The sequence below is a fragment of the Gorilla gorilla genome, chromosome 14 (genome assembly GCF_029281585.2).
Source record: "Gorilla gorilla gorilla isolate KB3781 chromosome 14, NHGRI_mGorGor1-v2.1_pri, whole genome shotgun sequence".
NCBI lineage: Eukaryota > Metazoa > Chordata > Mammalia > Primates > Hominidae > Gorilla > Gorilla gorilla.
The window spans coordinates 79399425-79413916 of NC_073238.2; the positions used below are offsets into that span (position 1 = coordinate 79399425).

General features: G+C 34.7%; 1 long non-coding RNA gene across 1 annotated transcript in view; it reads left to right on the plus strand.

Annotated features, from left to right (window-relative positions):
* The window catches only part of LOC129526316 (uncharacterized), a 78690-nt gene extending 64733 nt beyond the window's left edge, over positions 1-13957 (plus strand). The window contains exon 8 of the long non-coding RNA XR_008670977.2: positions 13923-13957. This is a non-coding gene — a long non-coding RNA (uncharacterized lncRNA). The remainder of the gene's footprint in view (positions 1-13922) is intronic.
* Positions 13958-14492: the final 535 nt, after the last annotated feature.

Below are 14492 nucleotides of genomic sequence, written 5' to 3' on the forward strand. Positions count from 1 at the left end.
CAGGGTTGCCAGCACCCCTAGTCATTTTCCGAAGCCGATGAGCATTAGTCCTAGAGCGTCCTCTACGATCCTAATGCTTATTCTCTTCCAGGGTGCGTAACCACCCATAGACTTCTGCTTATCGGATTAGTTATGCTCACCGATGTAGCAGTCCTGCACCTGTTTTCCCGTGTTTCTTGACCACAAAGAAAGGGGTCTGGGCTGCTGGATTCTAGTGGTCCTTTACCAGCATGCCCACCATTGCCTTTGCGCTCAGAGGTGAGTTCTAGAGCTGGGCTGGGTTCCTGAGTATTTCATAACAACCCAGCTGCCCCATCAAGATGCATTCCCATAAACAACAGTTCTTATGCAAGTTCATTTCAGAGAGGGTGTAGGTAACCTTTTGAGTCAGGATTGAGAGAGTTTGATTCTGTGAGTATTTTAAGGCTTGGCTGAGTGCAAACAGCTCGCACGTTTGAGCAGATTATTAGGCAATTTTCCTAACTCTGCTTCTATAAGAGTTTCCCTATCAATTACTGAACACCCATTGTTTGTTTCTCTTTTCTCAATCACCCGGGAGGAACCGTCTATCATCCTGTCCTGAAGGGAGTTCCTCCTAGGTCTGGTCGGACTTTTGTGTGGTAATTAAGGTTTAAATCCCCTGTTAGGAAACCTGCTAGGTTAAGGGAATTTTCAGTGGTTAATGTTAAATCACCTTTTTCTAACAGAATAGCCCCATACTTTAAGATTGGGTTAGTAAGCTACTTTTTTTTTTTTTTTTTTAAACTTAGGATAGCTCTGAACTGGTGAGGTGTGCTCACAATGAGGTTTCCTCTAAAGTTTATTTTTTCTACTTTCTTCTGCTGGCAAAGCAGTTGCTGCTACAGATTGAATGCATTTGGGCTATCCATGGGTTATCAGGTTAAGGATTTTTGATAGGAAGGCTACTGGTTGTCAGTGGTCTCAGTGCTTTCAGGCTACTCCCTTGTTTATGCTGACAACAAGGTAGTATTGAAGTATTGTAGGGTCATGGAGAAGACCTTCAATTATCAATTATAGGTTTTAAATTTACCCTGGCTTTTAAAGGAATAGGGTACACTTTTTTCTTTGTGTATCTCTTTCTCCTTTTGTAGATGGATTTTGGAAACACAGTGGAACGACATTTGCTGTCCTCCCTGCTGGATTATAGTTACGGGAAATTGCCATGCTTCAAGGTATCCCCCGGCTCTCGCCTTTTGAATAGAATTTTTTATAGCACCACCAATTGCTCCAGGTTTTAACATTGCAACTACAGTAGAAGTTTTGTAGCTAATTCATCTTCTTGCCCATTAAGGGGAGAGAGGAGGTGGCCTTTTACTTAATGCGGCAGTTGGAGCCGGCGGGCTAGTAAAACATACTTTTTTCAGTTTCCCTTTCTTTTAATTTCCTGTTCCTCACATTCAGAATCTGAGGTTAGTTTTTTACACTCGTCCTCCTCTTCCTCATCTGAGTCTGCCTCATCTGTTTGAAAAGGCTCAAGAGCTGCTTTTATTAGCACCTACATTGACCAAACAGACTGGAATTTTTGCTCCATGTTTGATGTGTTTTTTTTTTAATTTCTGCCAATTCTCTCCCATTCATCTAACTCCATAGTTCCTTGTTCCAGAAACCATGGACAAAACTGCTTTACTGCACCTAAGAGTGATAAATTCTGAGTACTAAGTTTCACTCCCTCTCTTCATAATAAATGCCTTAAGAACTTTAAATAAGCAGAATGTCTGCTTTCACTTTGTCCTATTTTCACCCTGGTTCTTCTGAGCACTCAGGTTTTCCCACCAAGCTTCTTTTAGACATCCTCCATGTTCATATGCTCTGGCGTTCCTTCATCGGGGTCTTTGTTGCCCCACGTTGGGTGCCAGGAATATTGGGGTGATCAGACCCAACACTAGGTCATAGGGTTGACGAAGTCCGGGGGAGTAAAAGGATTGAGAAAGACAGTTTGAGAGAGAAATGTGGGACAGCAGAGGGCCATCGCTTTTGTGGAGACTGCGAAGGCCCCGGGCTCTGGGAGCCCACAGTATTTATTGGTAATCCAATAAAGAAACAGATGGTGAGAATGTGGAGGTCAAAAGGGCACGTTGCGTTAAGCACATGATTTACAGCTGTGATGGCTTAGTATTTATATGGAACATGTTCTGCTACTTGAGATAATGGGAATAGGAGTCTAGGAGCCTAGAAGCAAGGAGCCAGCAAGCCTAGACACATTCCAGAGGACATTATGCAAGCCCTGCCTCAGTTTCCCTCCCAACACTCAGCTTTTTCCCAACAGCAATTGCACTAAGAGTTAGCACTAGAATGAGACAAATAAAGCAAGAAGGAAATGTGCAACCAAACCAGGGAAAAACACAGTGTAAGTGAAATATCACAAATTGTATACTTCCTATCAGTTTTTACTATAATAACTTAAAGACTGTCGTCGTATTTTTATCTGTGTAGTTTTGTAAACATACCTATTCTATAATATTAGATACAGAATAATCAGGTACAATCTATCTTGCCTATTTTGTTTTATATATTGTTCATTTTTAGTTTTTATATCTTCTTTATAGATACAAGTATTAAGAGAGAAGGGAATACATTATTTTGCTCTAAGTACTGTAGAAGTGTGCCTGGTAGAAGAAGCAATTGTGAATGTTAGTCGAATATGCAAATAAATAAGGAAAATATTATGACTTTTGTGCTTCAGAGATTATGGTATTGTGTCAAGGTATAATGTTTCCAAGAACCTATATTTAAACGGCAAACAATAAACATAGTAACAATATAAACATATAAACAATATAAACATAGTATATTTTACTATATTTAAAATATAGTAAACTATATTTAAATAGCATCCTTTAAATGTTTTTCTGACATAATAAGCAAACATAAAAAAACATGTTTCAAGATTACACAAGGTAGACATATAAATGAAATTCAAATATTATAACAATCCTTAATAAAATGGCAAAAAATTATGCTATTATTATGACACTTGTATACTTTCAGACATAAGAAAACATACTTGACTTAATTTTCTTTTAAGTGCATACTTGTGAAATAAAGCTAAATATGTTAAGCTAGAAATATCATTAAAGTAAATCATTAAAATACATTTTATTAGCCTCTTTTAAAGACACTGTATGTTTCAAAGGACTTAGTGATATTTGGTGTTGCTTAGCAACATGAGCTTTGGAGCAATACCGACCTGGGTTCAGATTCAAGTCCTGCAATATTCATGTAACTTTGGACAAAATATTGAACCTTAAATAGCTTCGATACAATTTTCTATAAAATAAAGATAATGTATAACTTTCTGAATAATATGAGACTGTACACAAAAAATGTTTAGCATTTTGCTTATTTCATCACTATTGTTATTATTACTATTATTAATAGCAAAAGCTTTGATATGAGTTTGTTAACATCTTATTTTATATGAAGAGTTCAAAAAGTTTTCCTGTGTTATCTGCCCTATCTGGAAAATGATACTTGGAATCTGGGGCTATGCACTGTGTAAAAATTGACCTTATGAAGAGTGTGCATCATGTTTCTCCAAGTATTTGTTTATTCATTATTTTAACAAATAGCTTGAGCAATATCTGTATGTGAAAAGCTTGAAGTTATGAAAAATGCAATGAATTGAGGAAACAATAAAGAGTAGTAGCCTTAGCAAAGAAAGGCAAGTTAATGAGTCTTGTAGTGTCTAAGATTCAGGAGCTTGCCATGTGTTGAAAATCTTGAATGTCAATAAGGATAAAATACAGAGGTGCAGTAATGAGAACATTATGAGTGAGATCATATTAATCATGTATAACAAAATCATATTAGTAGAGTGAATATGTGAGAAAAGTAGAGATGTGATATCAAAGCAGAGATACCAAGTTAAGGAAATCATCTCCTGTACTTTTTATTTATTAGATTATAAGATTTCTTCCTTTTTTATCACTTTGGATTTATTTTTTCCCTATTTAAAATTGATACATAATAGCTGTACTCATTTATGTGGTACTTGTGATAATTTGATACAAGCATACAATGTGTAATGATCAAATCAGGGTAGTTGGCATATCCATAACCTCAGACATTTATCCCTTGTTTGTGTTGGAAACATTCTAAATGTTCTATTTTACCCATTTAAAAATATACAATACATTGTTGTTCACTATGGTCACCCTACTATGCTATCAAACATTAGAACTTATTCCTTCTCTCTAACTGTATGTTTTTACCCATTAACCAACCTCTTTTCACCCCCCCTCACCCTTCCCAGCCTTTGGTAATTATCATTCTACTTTGTCCTTCATGGGATCAACTTTTTAGCTCCCATATATTAGCGTGAGCACATGTGATATTTGTTTTTCTGTGCCTGGCTTATTTCACTAAACATAATGCTCTCCAGTTCCATCCCTGTTGCCGCAAATGCCAGTATTTCATTATTTTCTTATGGTGGAACAGTATTTCACTGTGTATATATACCACATTTTCTTTATTCATTCATCCATTGATGAACACTTAGATTACTTCCAAAGCTTAGCTATTGTAAACAGTGCTGCAACAAATATGAGAGTGCAGACATCTCTTTGATATACTAATTTCCTTTCTTTGGGGTATATTTCCAGCAGTGCGATTGCTGGATCATGTGGTATTTCTAATTCTGAACCTCCATACTGTTTTCCATAGAGGTTGTACTAATTTACATTCCTACCAACAATATGCAAGCATTCTCCTTTCTCTGCATCCTCATTAGCATCTGTTATTTTTTGTCTTTTTGATAATAACCATTTTAACTGGGATGAAATTTTATATATATATGTGTGTGTGTGTGTGTGTGTGTGTGTATATATATATATATATATATACACACACATATATATATTTTTTGAGATGGAGTCTCACTTTGCCACCCAGGCTGGAGTGCAATGGTGCTATCTCAGCTCACTTCAACCTCTGCCTCCCAGGTTCAAGCGATTCTTCTGCTTTAGCCTCCAGCATTGCTGGGATTACAGGTACCCACCATCTTGGCCGGCTAATTTTTATATTTTTAGTAGAGACGGGGTTTCACCATGTTACCCAGACTGGTCTTGAACTCCTGACCTCAGGTGATCCACGTGACTTAGACTCCCAAAATGCTGGGATTACAGGTGTGAGCCACCATGCCCAGCCTGAAATGATATTTCATTTTGGTTTCGATTTGCATTTCCCTGATGATTAGTAATGTTGAGCATTTTTTCATATACCTGTTGGTCATTTGTATGTCTTCTTTAGGGAAATGTCAGGTCTTTTGCCCATTTTTTAATAATTAGATTATTTGTGTTTATTGCTATTGTTTGAGTTATTTATTCTGGTTATTAATCCATTACCACTTTTATTCAAGATAGTACTGGAGATACTTAGCCAGAGCAATTAGACAAGAAAAAAAAAATTAAGTACATGCAAGTTGGAAAGAAAGAAATCAAATTGTCCTTGTTTGCAGACAACCTGATCTTATATTTAGAAAAAACTAAAAACCCTTTCCAAAAAAATTCCTTTTAGAACAGATAAATGAATTCAGTAAAGTTGCAGGATAAAAATTAACATACAAAAATCAGTAGCATTTTTATATGCCAACAGTGAACAACCTGAAAAAAAAATCCAGAAGGCAGTTTCCTTTACAATAGCTAAAAATTAAATCCCTAGGAAAAACAATAACCAAAGAAATGAAAGATAGAATTAAATTATAAAACATTGGTGAAAGAAACTGAAGAGGATAATGAAAAATAGAAAAGATATCTAATATTCATGGATTAGGGGAAGGATTAATGCTGTTAAAATGTTCATAGTATCTAAAGTGATCTAGATTCAATGCAATCTCTATCAAATGACATTCTTCACAGAAATAGCAAAATTAATCCTAAATTTCCTATACGACCACAAGAAAACCCCAAATAGCAATCCTGAGCAAAAAGAATAAAGCTGGAGGTATCACATTACCTGACTTCAAAACATACTACTAACCTATAGTAATCAAACCAGCATGATACTGGTATGAAAAGAGACACACAGACCAATGGAACAAAATAGAGAACCTGGAAATAAATTTATGGCTTTAAAGCCAACTCATTTTCAAGAAAGGCACCAGGAACTTACACTGGGGAAAGGAATATCTCTTCAATTAAAAAGCTAGTAAAACTGGATATCCATGTGCAAAAAAAGAAATGAAACTAAACCTCTGTCTCTCACAATAAACAAAATTAAATTGAAATGGATTAAAGCCTTAAATGTAAGACCCTAAAACTATAAAAGTGTTATAAGAAAACACTGGGGAAATGCTTCACAGCATTGATATGGACAAAGATTTCTTGACAAGGACCTCAAAAGCACAGGCAACCAAAGCAAAAATTGATGATTGGGATTACGTCAAACTAAAAAGCTTCTGAACAGCAAAGGAAACAATTAACAAAGTGATACATCTAACATAATGGAAACACATTTGCAAGCCATCTTCTATACTTATGTAAATCCCCAGTTGTATCATATCCATCTTTCTGAGAATAGAAAATACTTACTTAGAGTTTTTAAAGATCTGGATCTAGTGAAAAGTAAATTATCACTCTAAACAGTCATATATTTGTATATCTCAGGAAAACTTTTTTGAAAGAAAATTGGTACACACAATTATTTATTATTATTATTATTTTTTTTTTTTTTTGAGGTGGAGTCTCACTCTGTCACCCAGGCTGGAGTGGAGTGGTATGATCTTGGCTCACTTCAACCTCTGCCTCCCGGGCTTAAGTGATTCTCCTGCCTCAGCCTCCTCAGTAGCTGGGACTACAGGGATGCACTACTACATCCTGCTAATTTTTGTATTTTTAGCAGAGACACGGTTTCACCATGTTGACCAGGCTGGTCTCGAACTCCTGACCTCAGGTGATCCATCTGCCTCAGCTTCCCAATGTGCTGGAATTAGAGGTGTGATCCACCACGCCCCATCTGAAATGTTAAAATGTAACTTCATTAGCTCTGTATTTGAGGGTTAGACAATTGCTAATACTTATTGCGCATAGTAGTTTTCTTTTTCCATTTTTTTTTTTTTTTTTTTTTTTGAGACGGAGTCTTGCTCTGTCACCCAAGCTGGAGTTCAGTGGAGCAATCTTGGCTCACTGCAACCTCCGCCTCCCAGGTTCAAGCGATTGCCCTGCCTCAGCCTCCCAAGTAGCTGGGATTACAGGCACCTGCCACCACACCCGGCTAATTTTTTGTATTTTTAGTAGAGATGGGGTTTCACCCTATTAGACAGGATGGTCTCAATCTCCTAACCTTGTGATCCACCTGCCTCGGCCTCCCAAGGTGCTGGGATTACAGGCATGAGCCACTTCACGGGGCCTTTTTTTTTTTTTTTTGAGACAAAGTCTTCCTCTTTTGTCCATGCTGAACTGCAGTGGCTAGATCATAGCTCATTACAGCCTTGAACTCCTGGACTCAAGTGATCCGCCTGAGTCCTCCAAGCAGCTGAGACTACAGGCATGCACCACTACACCCAGCAAATTGTTTTTTGTTTTTTGTAGAGATGGGATCTCACTTAGTTGCCCAGGCTAGTCTCAAACTCTGGGCTCAAGCAATCCTGCTGCCTTGGCCTCCCGCAGTGCTGAGATTACAGTCGTGAGCCATTGCTCCGGGCTCCTATTTTTCAAAACGGAAAAACCAAAAAGACCATTAGAAATTTCCTTTCAGAACATGTGAAAATACTCTTGACTCTTACAAATGGTAATCAGAATAAGTTATCCATCAAAGGAAGTTACTATGGTGAGCAAATTCCCCTCTTTGCCAGAGTTCTAAAGGAGTCTCAGAGGGGGAACTTCATGAGAAGATACTTGAAGAGTCTTTGTGTCTAGATTCAAGTAGTTTAAAGTAGATTATTTAAAGCTGAAGATTGATTGGAATCAGACAAAATTTAAAAGATATTAGTTTAGGAATTGTGGACATAAGGTTAATGTCTTAAAGTGAGTCTTTATTGGTAAACTGTGGTTTGACTAGCAAGCTACTTGCTCCTGTGAACAAATGGTTTGATCTGTATTAATAGTTTGGAAGTTTCTACCCTTTTCCAAAAAAAAACAGTGAAATTATTATTTTATACATTATCTTCCTGGTCAATGATTTCTTAGAATAATGATATATTCCTGTTGACCTATGTGGTCTTTTTTTCTCAGTCTTGTTAATTAAAATATGTACATGAAGGTGGTCTTTGTTCTTTGAGTCCATTCTTTTCATACTCATAAGTCTGTTCCCAGTCTTTTGTAATTTAAGGGCTCTAATAGAAAAAAGAACTTTAAATAATTTGAATGTGAAGCAATAAGAAGGGTAAGCCTATAGTTAGTATGAAGTAAGAAGACCATTAATTTATAATGAATGCTTGGATACATTCAGCAGTTTTATTAGTAGCAGACTAATAAAAAATATTTTTACACACACAATGTAGTAGCACTTGTGAAAGTTCTCTGTCACTACAGCTGTTAATTATATTCTGCAACAAGACATAGTATTTCTTTTAGATAAAATGATAAAATTATTTGATTATAACCAACAATTATTTGGTAATAATCTTATGTTGTTAAAATACAAACTACTTGCAATTTGGAAACAAATCCAGGAATTTAATTAGAAGTTGGAAGCCTTTGAGGGATATAAAAGGTTTACTGTTGCTAGAATATTGAACGAAAATGCAGGGATGTTTGAGATTTTATAATTTCAGGAGCAGGTTGGTGATAGAAATAGTTTCACTTAAAGCTGATTTTGTTTTTCAATTTGTTTCCTCTTCCTGTATTGCTACTATCTGTACACATGCAAATCACCCTATAATCAAAAAGAATTCCCTTCCATGTACTTCTTGTTGTAGATCACAGAGAAATGACACATAGCCCTTGCCTATCATTCACATACTTCAAGGTCCAAAGCTGTTTCTGCATTTCTTCTATTATAAGTGATGCAGTTGGACCCTGTAGTCCACAAAATTTGCTGGGAAATTACATGATGAAAGTACCACATTGCTGTCATAGTGTAAAGTTTATTATCTTAATGCATTCTGCTTACTCAATCTTATTAAACAACAAGAATTGGCTGTACTCAAAAAAGCTTTCTAATAGTCTAATGACAAACGTTTACCTCTTCTCTTCATATCTCAAACTTATAACACCTCCCCCTAGTTCCACACATGAAACTATTTCCACATCTAGAAACAGTTAATGTGTCCACGAAGTTGTGTATGTGTGGTCTGATATGTTAAAATTTGCTTCTTCACTCTTACCACACTTTCTTTTTTTAATATTTTTTCTTGCTTCCACTAGTGTAACAGCCCTCCCTGTGCTTTGAAAGGAAGTTAAATTCTTCAAAATATGATACTACCTTTTAGAATATAATTTGCAAACTATATACTTACATACAGATACTCACGGTGAAATAAATTACAGATTGTGGTTTTAAACATCTCAGACTAGGCAGCAAGTGCATCAGATCGTCACTCTGGTTCTGTTATTTAGACAGAGACAATAGCAGAGTTCTCACCAGGAGGATAAGAGCAGCTTCTACAGACACATGAATGCTAAGGAGGCAGCAACATTCTTTTGAGTTTAAATGTATTTTTCATCTCTGATATACAGCAGTCTGGAAATCCCGTGACACTTTAATTATAATAATTATTATATGAAAATAGGGTTAGAGAAGAATTGTGTGTTTGGCTAAGATGCTGGAATACAAGAGTGGACCTTTTGATTTTTAAAAAAATACCCTTTGGCTGCTTGTTCTAGATAATTTGTATTTACATTTTGGTAGTTCTCTTCATTCCTGTTGAATGTGGCTAAAAGTATACGAGTCTTTAAAAACGAGAGTAGATCACCTAGTTTCCCAAAAGGCTAAAAACAAATTACGGAAAGAGCGCTTGCTGAGAGGGTGTAAAGGCTAATCCAGTTCTTCTTTCTGTTCCTCTTGAACTTTGAGCAAAACTAGAGGACCAAGATTAGCTTTTTCTCTACCTGAGTGAAGTTAACAACGCAAAGACAAATTTGAATTACTCTTTGTAATCAACTCATATGATTACTGTGAACAGGAGAAATAATAAATACCAGGCAAGACAAGATCATAGTAACTGGAGGGCTTTTCACCTCCCCTACTTTTTAAGATCTTCGAGTCAAGCGTGACTCTTGAGAGACTGAAATGAAAAATGAAAGAGAGAGTGAAAGAGAAGGAGAAGGTCACTGGCCTCAATTTCTTTAATTAATTTGCTTACCATGAAAACGAATTAAGTGGAAATGACTGACAAATCTTATTTGTGAATGCTTTCGATCTTGTTCATATATTTTTGTTTTGTTCTAGTTTATTTGCCCCTTAATGTCATGATTTCATGTGATTACTAATTGAATATCTGCGCACTAAAACCTTACATCATAGAATCTTAAGATTACCAGGTTGCTGCTGTTGCTTGCTACTGTATATTTGGTGAGGATGATTTTTAAAAAAATAAACACATTGGTCTATTAACACCTACTAATAGTTAGACTAAATATACATATTTGGGTTTATTAAAGGCATTTTAAATTTCTTCCTCTTTGAAAATACCCAGATTTATGGGAAGCATTCATTTGGGACATGGATTGCATAAAAATATTTAACCAACTGAGTATCTTGATAGAAATGACTTCATAGTGCTTAAATGTATTTGGTAAGTCTAGCTACCTTAAAATATAAGAAGTATCTGTAAGTAAAGTAATGCATCTAAATATTTACAAAAAAATTATTAGCCAACACCTTAGTAGCAGTTATTTAGCACTACTAAAATACTAAGTCTTGGTAAAAACTCTAAATAACCTGAATGATCTGTTGAATTATGTAAAAATATAAAATGATAAGAAACATAGATATAATTAATTTTTAATGTCACTTCTTTAAATGTCTACATTTTTTTCTAATGTTTTATCCAAGCATCTCTCATTATCTGAGAAAAAGAATATTGTGCCTCTATCATGTTAATTTATTCTATCAGTCATCCATTTGAAATTGTGAAAGAAGTCAGCATAAAGGAAGGCAAATTCTGGCTTCTTTTCTTTCATGCTTCATGGACCCTGAAACTGTCCCGTCGTTGGTCATTCATTTCCCATGCCTCAGATCCTGCTTTTTAAGAGATGAATGAACTCATACTGACATAATTTATTCTCTCTGAGTCTCTATGTAAAACCATGTACTCTCAAGTCAAAAAAAGTACAGAACAACATTTTGCACTAATAATCACAACAGTAATATTATTTTTATTTTTAAGGAATTTATTAGAGGAAAAATGTCTGCATTAAAATATATATCCTTAGAAATTCTAGAATATCCTGATCTTTAAATTAACTCTGAAACATACATTCCAACACAACTTTTTTACAAAGGTGGCAAATTTAAACTCAAAAAGTGTATTGTTATAAATAAAACCTACAATTTTATGTTGAAGGCTCAGGGTTCAATATGCAAATGCACAACTTTAGGTCCCCAAAGATTATGCAACTTCTGCTAATCTGACACCAAGGTAGCCTAGACTTAAATTTGAGGTTGCTAATAAGTAGGAGGTGACAAGGGATAAGATTTATTAAATCCTTCAGTTTCAGTTCCCCCATTATAAGATTCTTTGATACGGTGATTTTTAACTATTGTACAATGTACATTTAGGAGATAAATTCTATTCCTTCACATATCCATCATTAGACAAATGCCAAGGTTGATAGAAGGCCAGTATTTAAAACAGAGCAAAATAAAACAACACCAAGTTTTTGTTAGGTCATCAATGGATTAGGCAAAGAGAACACAAATTACAATTGTCAATCTTATAAGCATTTCTTTATAAGTCACCTTCATTCATTTGAATTTCTAGGTAAATCAAATTTTATCTCTTAGCTTTATTCTTTTTAGAAACATATGTGTATGTAGTAGGGCAAGTTCTTTTTTCCAAAAAATAGTTTGAAAATATATTGTCTTCCCAATTGAATGTATTTTTTTTGCTAGTTGTACTTTGCAAGATAATTTGTCTATGACCTTTTCCTTCCATGATGTGCACTTTTTATTTTCTGACAATACTTTAACAAAATCTTCAATATCTTACACAAATGGATTAACATGGACAGTAGGATAAGATAAAATAACATATCATAAAATGTTTATATCAGGTACTCCCTAAAGCACACATACACACATATAAACATGTACATACACAAATACATACAGATTCAAATGAGAATATACAACTTGCCACATTGGCTATGAATTTTTTCCAGTAATACCTCCAAAACCCAAAGATATCTGGACCATGATGTCATAATCTCTAAATAAATTTGCCAAAATTGACAAATGGGACCTAAGTAAACTAAAGAGCTTCTTCACAGCAAAAGAAACCACCATCAGAGTGAACAGGCAACCTACAGAATGGGAGAAAATTTTTGCAACCTACTCATCTGACAAAGGGCTAATATCCAGAATCTACAATGAACTCAAACAAATTTACAAGAAAAAAGCAAACAACCCCATCAAAAAGTGGGCGAAGGATATGAACAGACACTTCTCAAAAGAAGACATTTATGCAGCCAAAAGACACATGAAAAAATGCTCATCGTCACTGGCCATCAGAGAAATGCAAATCAAAACCACAATGAGATACCATCTCACACCAGTTAGAATGGCAATCATTAAAAAGTCAGGAAACAACAGGTGCTGGAGAGGATGTGGAGAAATAGGAACACTTTTACATTGTTGGTGGGACTGTAAACTAGTTCAACCATTGTGGAAGTCAGTGTGGCGATTCCTCAGGGATCTAGAACTAGAAAGACCATTTGACCCAGCCATCCCATTACTGGGTATATACCCAAAGGATTATAAATCATGCTGCTATAAAGACACATGCACACGTATGTTTATTGCGGCACTATTCACAATAGCAAAGACTTGGAACCAACCCAAATGTCCAACAACAATAGACTGGATTAAGAAAATGTGGCACATATACACCATGGAATACTATGCAGCCGTAAAAAATGATGAGTTCATGTCCTTTGTAGGGACATGGATGAAGCTGGAAACCATCATTCTCAGCAAACTATCTCAAGGACAAAAAACCAAACACCACATGTTCTCACTCATAGGTGGGAATTGAACAATGAGAACACATGGACACAGGAAGGGGAACATCACACACCAGGGCCTGTTGTGGGGTGCGGGGAGGGGGGAGGGATAGCATTAGGAGATATACCTAATGCTAAATGACCAGTTAATGGGTGCAGCACACTGACGTGGCACATGTATACATATGTAACAAACCTGTACGTTGTGCACATGTACCCTAAAACTTAAAGTATAATAATAATAAAATAAATAATAAATAATTTTAAATAACCATTTAAATAACAATTCTATCTTAAATATTTAAATATTTTAACTGTTTAAAAAGTTACAACATAAAACATTTCTATTCTTTCCTAAAAATACTAATTTCACAACTGATATTCCAAATGATAATGCATACAAAATAACTGTTAGAGTATTAAGTTTAATGCACAAGAAGAATATTTTGATTTTACCTCCTCAGAAGTATGGACAGGATCAGGGACAAGGTGTCTGTGTAATATACATTTGCAAAATATTTCTTTGTATACTAATTTTCCAAATACTCTTAAAGATTTTATTATGTGCATTAGGGATTTTGTATGTATGTATATATGTATACACACCCCATTTTCTACCTATATCTCTTCAAGGACACAAACTTAACATTAATATCATGGGCATTTTAACATTCTATATTCAGGTTCCCTTTTCTATGAATCCTGTCATGAGCTGAACTACCTAATTTTTTCTTATATTCTAACTATAATTCATTACACTCTTGTGATTTCTTTATAACACTTTTTTTTCTTGATTTGCAGGAATCTCTTCAAAAGTGGACCATCAATCACTGAACATGTGCATGAAGAAATGACCTTCATGTCAATTTTTTCTTCTACATAATTTTCCTCTCTTTGGACAAATTCTTCAAGGTAGTGGTATTTTCTCCAGCTTCTTGTTTCAAGTTTTTGCTATGAAATTATATTTGGAGATAGCAGGATACTATATATGTATTTATACTTCTTCATATATATGTAATATGTGTGCATTATATATATATATAAAATATGTATATATTTATATAAGCCTGAGCCATTAACTATTTAGCTTCTTATTTTTTTCTTATTTGTACCTTTAGGTACAAATAAGCAAACAAAAGAATAAAGAATATATTATGTAGTAATAAGAAATATTATTATATAATATAATAAAATATTTCTTATAGTAAGAAAATATTCATGTGTGTATTTCCTTTTGAATAATCTTGCTATTTTGAATACCTAATCATATGATCTGGTTATAGATACCTACCTTAATTACTTTAAATCATAATTTTTCAAACTGCTCTTATGAAGTGCAAAAAGTTATCAAACAAGGCTGAAATTTTTATT